This window comes from Rhinoderma darwinii, unplaced genomic scaffold, assembly GCF_050947455.1.
Source record: "Rhinoderma darwinii isolate aRhiDar2 unplaced genomic scaffold, aRhiDar2.hap1 Scaffold_69, whole genome shotgun sequence".
Lineage (NCBI taxonomy): Eukaryota > Metazoa > Chordata > Amphibia > Anura > Rhinodermatidae > Rhinoderma > Rhinoderma darwinii.
Genome location: NW_027464249.1, coordinates 3397031 through 3406719, shown reverse-complemented (window position 1 = coordinate 3406719; position 9689 = coordinate 3397031). Strand labels below are relative to the sequence as shown.

The following is a 9689-nucleotide window of genomic DNA, read 5'->3' as shown; positions in this document are numbered from 1 at the left end:
AACGGATGCAAACCGGCCGGGAAAGTCGGCCAAAAACGGCCGATTTTCCCGGCCGACACTCGGACCCTGTTGTGTGAATGAGGCCTAAGGCGGGATTCACACGACCGGGTCGCGCCCGAGCCCGAGTGCCGGCCGGTAAAATCGGCCATTCTGCCCGGCCGGTTTGCATAAAGTTTTGCATCCGGGCCGGGCAGATCTGGACAGTGACATCAGCGGCAACTCCTGAAGGGGAATCCCCATGTGTTCGGGGATTCCGCTTCAGGAGTTTCCCCTGATGTCACTGCCCAGATATGGACAGAGAGATCAAGCGCTCTGTCCAGGAGCGGAATCCCCGAAAACACGGGGATTCCGCTCCTTCAAGGAGCTAAAGTGCGGCTAGCTCATAGCAGAGCGGGGAGATACCTCCCTGCTCTGCGATAGTGGCGTCGCTGCAGTAGTAGCAGCCGCAGCAGCTGCTAGCGGCGCCATCGAAGGTGTCGCCGGGCCAGGGTGCTTTTAAAACAAGCAGGGGAAGGGAGCCAGCGCAGCGCTCCCTTCCACCTGCTGTACACCCCGGCCCTGCAACACAGTGTACAGCGATGCCATTCGTCAGAATGGCATCAACTCCTCCTCACATGCACTCTGCGCTGTGAGGAGGAGGAGATAGAGCGCAAGCGCCGGAAAACCCGGCCATCACTCGGGACACATCCCGGTGATGGCCGGGTATTACCCGGCCCCATAGACTTCTATGGGAGCCGGGCGGCCGGGTACCCGGCCGAAGATATAGCATGTCCTATTTTTTGACGGCCGGTTTTCCCGGCCGTCAAAAAATCGGTCGTGTGAATAGCCCCATTAGGGGTCTATTATTCCTAATGCAGCCGGGTGCCGGCCGATTTATGAACCGCCGGCACCCGGCCGGGAAACCCTGTCGTGGGAATGAGGCCTAACGCAGCATGTGATTACGATTTTTATAAATATTATTCACTTGTATTAAATAGATTTCTACTACATGTAAACATAAAGGTTTTCTATATTTTCTTTGCTATCTTTTCTCTACCCCACATGGCCACTCTATGGTGATGCAGGTGGGGGCGCTATTTCACTGTTTACCTCCGGCAGCAGAAGGGCGAGGTGCAGCCCTGCCACACAACAACAATCCTGGTTCCGCAGTAGTTTTTTTGGTGTAAACTTTTTGCATAGATTTTCATTGTAGGATCTGTACAAAGTGGAGCTGCCAGGAGATCGGAGACTTGATGAGATGGACGCATGCAGCTCCCGTCAGGAACATACTGGTTAGGTGAGTAGTCCCACCTCATAATATCCATGAAATATGGAAATAAATAGGTTTTGGACAAATATCAAACTATCACTGCCAGGCAAAAAACTTTAAAACAGAATTTTTAATAAATATTAACTGTAAAAAAAATAATCAAATACCAATTTAATTTTACTACAAAACACATGGCACCTCGATCAGTGGTACAAGCATCTTTGGGGTACTCCAGCGGGTAGAGTTCATAGAACAGGGTATAATACTAGTAATACCAGTTCAGTATCAGGGCATAATAAATGAGTAGTCCCACCTCCCCTTTCTCATCCATATTAGGCTCTGTTCACATCTGCGTTGGGGTCCCGTTCTGACGTTCCGTCGGAGGTTTCCGTTAGAACGGGACCCTGAGCAGACACCGACGAAAACCAGGGGTTTCCGTTTCCATCACCATTGATTTCAATGGTGACGGAGCCGGTGCCCGTGGTTTCCGTTTGTCTCTTTTGTGCTCCGGACCCTTCGTTTTGCCGGAAGCAATAGCTTAGTCGACTACTGAAATCAATGGTGATGGAAACGGAAACCCCTGGTTTCCGTCGGTGTCAGTTTGTGTCTGCTCAGGGTCCTGTTCTGACGGAAACCTCTAACGGAACGTCAGAACGGGACCCCAATGCAGATGTGAACAGAGCCTTAGGGCATGACCAGACGTGGCGGAATTGCTCTGCAATTCCGCTGCGGATAGTCCGCAGCGGAAATCCGCAGCGTACACGTTTCTCCATTGCTTTCCACAGCTTTTTAGTTGGGTTCGTTTACACGTTGCGGACAATTCTGCGGAGCATAGGCTGCGGTGCGGAATTTGGTGTCCGCAGCATACACTGGCTGTTGCGGACATGTAGCGGACTTGTTGCGGACTCATTGCGGAATTTCTCCATTGACTTCAATGGAGAGTGAAAATTCCGCAATGAAGTCCGCAGATGTTATGTGTGCTGCGGAGCGTACTGGTTTTACTAACATGATAGTTCTTCATTCTGGCTAAACCTATGTATCTCTAGATCTACAGCCAGACTGAGGAAGTCAATGGGGCTCCCGTAATTACGGGTGATTACGTGTGTGCACCCGTAATTACAGGAGCGTTAATAGGCGATGTCAGTAAATAGTCACTGTCCAGGGTGCTGAAAGAGTTAAACGATTGGCAGTAACTGTTTCAGCACCCTGGACAGTGACATCCGATCACAATATACATCAGCCTGTAAAAAAAATAGAAGTTCATACTTACCCATAACTCCCTGCTTCTTCCTCCAGTCCGGCCTCCCGGGATTACGTTTCAGTCCAAGTGACGGCTGTAGCCAATCACAGGCCAATCACAGGCTGCAGCGGTCACATGAACTGCCGCGTCATACAGGGAGGTCGGGCTGGATGTCGAAAGAGGGACGCGTCACCAAGACAACGGCCGGGTAAGTATGAATTTATTTTTCTTTTACTAGGGAAAGGGCTGTCCCTTCTCTCTATCCTGCACTGATAGAGAGAAGGGAAGCCCTTTCCCCCTCAATACGCAACGGCCAGTCCGCATCAATTTAATGCCCATTTTAGGCAAAGCCGCGACAGAATCTGCAACGCAGATTATGTGCGGCATTGATGCGGACAGTGTATGCAGAACTCCGCCACGTCTGGTCATGCCCTTAGACTGTCACACAGAAACCTCTGCATGTTCTTTATATCCACAATTTCTAGTTATAATCCCTCCTCATCGGGCTGCAGCGGCCAAACCGCAGGAGAAGTGGGGGGTGTGAACATAATCTTAGGCAGCCTTGGCTGGAATTACAGCTGTGATTGGATAGAGTAGGTCACATGTGGACACGAAGTCCCTGTTTACACACCAAGTTTTTTGCAGGTGGAAAAATCTGCCTCAAAATTCCTTCTGCCGCTTTTTTTACGCATTTTTCGACCACGGCCATTGAGCACCGCAGGCAAAAATGCTGCGAAAACCATTTTCTTTGCCTCCCATTGATGGCAATGGGAGGTCAGAGACGGAAACGCTTGAAGAAAGGGCTTGACGCTGCTTTTTCCTGTGAGTGTTTTTTTCTCGTGGGAAAAACGCCTCTGCATCCCATTGAAATCAATAAGATTAGTTTTCGGACGTTTTTTGGTGCGGTTTTCGATGCGTTTTCCACTTAAAAAAACGCTCCAAAAAAACTCTGTGTGAACTAGGCCTAATATTTCTCCATATATTACATGTGGCTTTTGCAGCATATTTGGCTGTGCATCCTTTGCATTACAATCTACTGCAGATTGTTACTGCTGCAAGTTTATGCAGTTTTCTAGAACCCTATTCACATTCATACTTTATGTGTCAATTTGACCATGGAAATCTGCAATAAATATGTAACATGTGAACATAGACTTAGGGGCTACACGTGATGTTTCAGGCTACATTTACACACTGCAACCAGGTTACATCACACTTGTCTTCTCTCCCAGATTGTCCTGGAGACTTCCAAACTAGGGAAGATCTTACATGATGTAGCTGCATAAAGGAAGGCACTCTGCTGGGACTATTTGTGAGGGGGAACTCTGCTTGTAGTGGTTATTGGGGGCAGTCTGCTGGCACTTATTATTGGAGGCACTTTGCTGGCAATATGGTTTATTGAGGGGTCTCTGCTGGTAGTGTTGTTTATGAGGGGGCAGTATACTGGCACTGTTTAAGGGACAATACTCTGCTGGCACTGTATGGGGGCACTCTGCTTAGTCTAATGATGGGGTCGCTCGCTGATAACTGAGGCTTCTTAGCTGTCCTTATCGGTGGGGTTTACATAGGAAAGAAATTCTCAAACCACATCTCAAATCTCCCTGTAGTTGATTCTAAAAACAGACAAGTATGGCTCAGAAAAACGGCTGCAAACAAATAACCATTGATGTGAATGGAAATGAACAAAATCTTTTTTGCTTTCTGCGATTATTATTGACATGTTTTATAAGACATGTTACATCTCGTGTTATACACAGCAGGAGGCAACAGCACACGTCTTATCACACAGGAAGAGGAAATACATCAGAAAGGGAAACGGGAAGAGGAAGAGCAGCCATGTCATACAGGAAATACAGGGAAGTGACATCATCACAGGAGGTAACGTATATCCTGTGTGCGGGGACCCCAGAAATATGATGAGACTGACGTATCAGGGCTGATACATAGTAATGTTATGTTAATGTTATGTTATTATATATCATTACGTGTGTGTTTAGGCTGTGCTTATATATGTTAGTAGGTCGGACCAGAAGGATCGCGTGTTCTGTATACAAGCTCCAGATAAGAAGAACATGGATCAGCACAACAACACCAGCGCTCCTGGGACTGCGCTCCAACCACACAGCATTTCATCCGGAGGATCGACTGTTCCGTAGTCCAAAACGTCACTTCTCGGGTTCTATTCCTACAATGGAGGAAAAAGTCAATTACATATTTTCAGTAATTATTGTTACAATATCTCCATTAAGGAAATCTCATGTATGGAATATTTTTTTGTATCACCTTAACTTCTGGTTACACCTGAAATGCCCTATAAGGGTATTTAGATATCATAGAGGGGGGTATCACGCTGGAGACCCTCTCTATGACCCAAATGGAAGCTCTGCGCCACCTCTGTCCAGAGGCTGTGTGTGGTATTGCAGCTTTTCTGTATTGAAATGTATAGGGCTAAGCTGTCCACACACCGCACATCACCTGTGGACAGGTGTGGCTCTGTTTTTGGAAGATATCAGCTCTATTTTTCTAATTATGTACAACCCCTTTAATGAAATAATCTCTTTAGAGGGTTTTCTCCATCTCAGACGTTTATGTGATATCCACCTATGCTCATGCACGCAGCTCTCTCCGTTCTGTACTATGGGAGTTACGCAAATAGTTCAACAGCGCTCAGCTGTTTCCGAAACTTCCATAGAACAGAATAGAGAGAGGGACGTGCGAGGCCTTTCCGAAGTCATTCTCCACCTGGAATCAGCAGCCATTAGACGGGACAGGGATCTGGGAACAAAGCAGGAGAGGGTCAGGGAGAGACCTCCGTTTTCCACATAGGTGTGAGTCCCAGAGAAATAGTAAGATGGGAGTACCCCTTTAAATAAAACTTCTTGGTGATGATCCATTTTCTTAAGGTGTTTAATTAAACTATGGACAGTGAGGTCGAAGAACCGGCACCCAAAATATCTATAGTGGAGTGACATGCCTGTTACTAACGCTGTATACAAGCTCCCCCCGTATAACAGACAGGGCCCTCACTGAGACTTTGTAGGGGCTCCTAGAGACAAATATATATTGATGTACAGACATTTTCCCCTCCGTTATTGTGCAGCAAGACCTCCCCACATATAACAGGCAGGACCCTCACTGACCCCCTGGACAGACACACAGGCCTGAATATATTTATATCTTTATATTTTCCATTATTCACCTGCAGGAAATGTTATTTTTAGAAATGGGGAGAAATACTTGGAATTGTGTTTTTTTAGTTTCTGATGTTATTTTTGTTACTTCTCAGGTATAAGGAGAAAAGTATCCGGCACATACAAGATGAGACGTGGATGAAGATGTGCGGAGGACTGTACCCCCCGGGAAAGAGCGGGCTGTCACTGGTATTACCATGGGGCAGATTTACTAAGGCCTCATGCACACGACCATAGTGAGGTGCATTGACCGTGACTTACGGCTCGTACGTCCGCGGAGTGTCACCCACGGCCACCCTCAAATCGCGGGCCGTGCATATGACCGCGTGCATCATTTTCTATGAGCCTGTACCGCAAAACACGACCGTAATAAGACATGTCCGTTGTTTTTGCGGTCCAGGTTCCTGGGCAATGCATGGACCGTGGAAACCAAGGTCGTGTGCATGGGCCCATTGAAATGAATGGGGTCGCAATTCACCTGCAGATTTGCTGGTGAATTGCGGCCGCAAAAATAAGTTAGTGTGCATGGGGCCTAAAACGATCTGAGTTTTACACAGTGTAAACTGATACAAGGAAGTCAGAAATTGCGCCAAATTTATCACAGTGGTGCACGATGTATGATAGATTTTGCTAGACATGTTAGACACTTTTCTCTTCCTTATACCACCTCTTGGTTGGCTTAGTTTAAGACACGCCCCTTTATTCTAGGCCACGCCCCTTGTCAAGCACGCCGCAAAATGTGTCTAAAACAATTAATAAATATGGCGCACAACATGTACGCCATAATTCTGGCTCAATTTGAATAGTAAATCTGTCCTACTATAAATGTAATATAAATTTGGGGTTAGTATTCAGGGCATATTCCCTATTTAAAGAATTGATAAGAGTCGGGAATCCTTCAGCTTAGTCCATTCTCTCTACTATCAGTCAGTACAGGGAGTAGTAGTACATATAAAACATTACATTGTCACCATGTCAGCTTTATTCTGCCTGCACTGACAGCACAAAGTCTTCATGGTGACTGCAGGACTGGAAGTCAAGGACCACCTCTATGATGTCCGCGGGACCTAATAGGGATATGGCTCTTTTTCCATTTATTTGTTGTTGTACTGTAATGAGAATATTATTTACATGCAGTATTTATTGCTAGGGGTATTTTTTTTTCTGAAAATTCTATAAAGAGCAAGTGATGTAGGATTGGTTCAGACTGGTGACATCAAGACACAAATGTGACCTCAAGAATTCGTCAATGAGCTGATAATCCCGGTGTCAATTCTGGCTGCAAGTAATATATAAAGGGGCACACCTACCTCAAGTACTGGCACAGTATAAGGTCATCAGGGTGACTGCAGGACTGGAATTAACGCTCTTTTATGAAAAGGGTGTTTTGCAATGTTCAGCACATGGCAGCTTTGTGTATATAGTAGTATATAGACCCTACTGCACTGATTCTTCATACTATACCCTAATAGAGCATAGTTGACAATATTTGGAATTTCTTTCTAGGGACACTTCGGTTTCAGATGGATTGAGACAGGACTTGACAGGGCCTACCTTTGACAGAACGTGGTTCATTGGGCATGGCTTGTCATGGGGCAGGGTTAGTGAGAATACACTTTGTGTACCAGATATTCCCTGTATTCTGTCCTCACTATAAAAACATTGCAGTAAGGACAGTATAGAGGGAGGGAATCGCCTGCCAAAGTGATCTAAGTAAGTATGGCACGTGACCACTGTGGCCAGTGATTGACTAGTTCGATCATGTGCCGATACGGGACATCACTGGTCCAGCCTATGTAAACAGGCCGGCAGGGGATTGTGAACCGCCGGCACTGGAGCCGCAGAGAATTAGAAGGTGGGTATTTGCTAAATGGTGCAATTTTCAGTTTGAATTACAATTTTTATAAAGCCTGGAAAACCCCTTTAATACCAAACCCTAAAATGTATTCAGACCCCCGGACAAATCCCCTTTATGTACTTCCCGCTCCTTCAGCAGCTCTGGGTCCCATTCGGCTCCGGACCCCACCTCTGCTGGCTGAGCCAGGAGCTGTTAGTGATATTTGCCTTTACATATTGTAGTAATCCAATAGATAACAGCCAATTTTTTAAATAAAATCCTGCGATGTAGTTTGGTTGGGCACTGCACCTTTGATTGCATGACAAATTTTTCTTGGAGTTCCCCTTTAAAAATTGGTAAGCGGCGGGTAACACAAATACTTCACACGTGGACAGTAAAGTAAAACCCATTTTATTTTGACTGTGTTTCTGGACCGGACTGGTCCGGGACTAAACTTGACTGGTCCCTTCGTCAGGTTAAGATCAGATAAAGGGACAAGTCGTGCCAGAAACGCGTATTTAAATAAAATTCTACCATCGCTTGGCGCCCTATCTGTCCCCGTTTTGAAACCTTTGTGTTAACCGCATCTTAGTTGAGCAGATTTACTTGTGAATTTTGTATCTTAGTTGAACATAGAACGCACTATCTACCTACCTGGCAGATAAAGGGTCTTGGTGTGGGTCACGGGGAATATCTTCAAGAGAGCAACTCTTCACTAGGACATTTTATTTATTCTTGTTTCAGAACTGAAGGGAATGTACCGTACAACATCAGCAGGAGGAAGCCCTGGTGTCAGGAACGTCAGCCATGGAAAGGGATGTGCCAGATCTACGCTAAAGAGGCAGCAGATATGAACCACTAATGTCCATCTAAGAATGCCGGAACGTCATCCGTCCACACCTCCTCCTTCCCATCCCCCACTGTCCAGAAGGGGTTTTTAAGATCCATCCAATTAAAAGACAACTGTCCAGAAGTCTTTGAAAATGAAGCCTTGTCCATGATTCGCAGGGCTGCGGTGAAGTACAATGGTTTTGGGTGTTTAATGTCAAGTCTCTTCAGATGCCCGGCAATGGACTGCCTCCCCTCGTCCTGTTTGGTAGGGTCTCTGCACTCCCTTTCCTGTAGAACAGCTGCCCCTACAGATTCCCAAGGCCTTCTATATTTTTTTTCCCTGTCTGGCTGATAGCAACACATGTCAATAAAAACATACCTCAATATATTTATTGTATTTCTAATAAAAATGGATAGACAAATACATAAAAAGAATTTGTTTTAATTCCAAAGAACTATCATGAAATCTATATTATACCTGTGTAATCAATTGTGGACATTGTCACTGATTCATTGAAGAATGAGTAGGCTGGGTAACCCATGGAGTAACATCCAAACAAGAAAGACATCTTCCTGCTACAAAAACAGAGGTCATAATCAGGACGAACGTACACCACCATACAACAAAGTCCAGCAAAGAGATCCCCCAGCCTGAGACATACTGTACTCCGTGTCAGAAGAACAAGAATCTACAAAAAGAGAGACAACTGCATCCAGTCGATGTTCTTATCAACCAAGAGGTTCACAAGGTGAGAAGACTAGTTTACATTTTTTTTCAAGGTATTACCCTAGGGAGCGCTCCTGTTAACATCTTTTTCTCACACTGTATTTTCCTAAGGTACTGTATACATTTCACTCATTAATGCCGACCTAGCCAAGTGAGCACACAACAAAGTAAAGAGTACCAACCATCTACACATCATGCCGATAAAGGAGTTTTGCCTTTGCACAGTGCTCCAAGGGGAGCACAATACAACTTCAATGCTGCAACCTTAACGTCACATCTGCACCTTCCTCTTCTATTTTGAAGATGTTAGTGTACAGAGTAGTAGGGGAATTGACCAGACATGATGTGCTGCCTCGTGGACTGTCCTATATTTCCAGAGCGAAGGAAAGATAGGTGGTCTGGCCAGTTGTAGACTTCATCCCTAACATCTGACACAGACCAAAATAAGTATTCGGCACTCAAAGCTAAAGTTTAAAGAAATCTCAAGTGCGCCAACTACAGTGGTCAGCCGCCATTCAGAACGAAGCGCCAACTACTGGATGTACCAGCAACCAGAACGGCACAGTGCCTGATGAAGGTCATGTAATGACCGAAGCGTCGCACTAAGGCTGGGT

At 45.8% G+C, this 9689-nt stretch overlaps 1 long non-coding RNA gene across 1 annotated transcript; it reads left to right on the top strand.

Moving 5' to 3' along the window:
* The first annotated feature begins 896 nt into the window (after positions 1-896).
* On the top strand, positions 897-8751 carry LOC142728755 (uncharacterized). Its single transcript, XR_012877742.1, has 4 exons — positions 897-1276; positions 4247-4709; positions 5776-5869; positions 8262-8751. It is a non-coding gene; the product is annotated as an uncharacterized LOC142728755 (long non-coding RNA).
* The last annotated feature ends 938 nt before the right edge of the window (positions 8752-9689 follow it).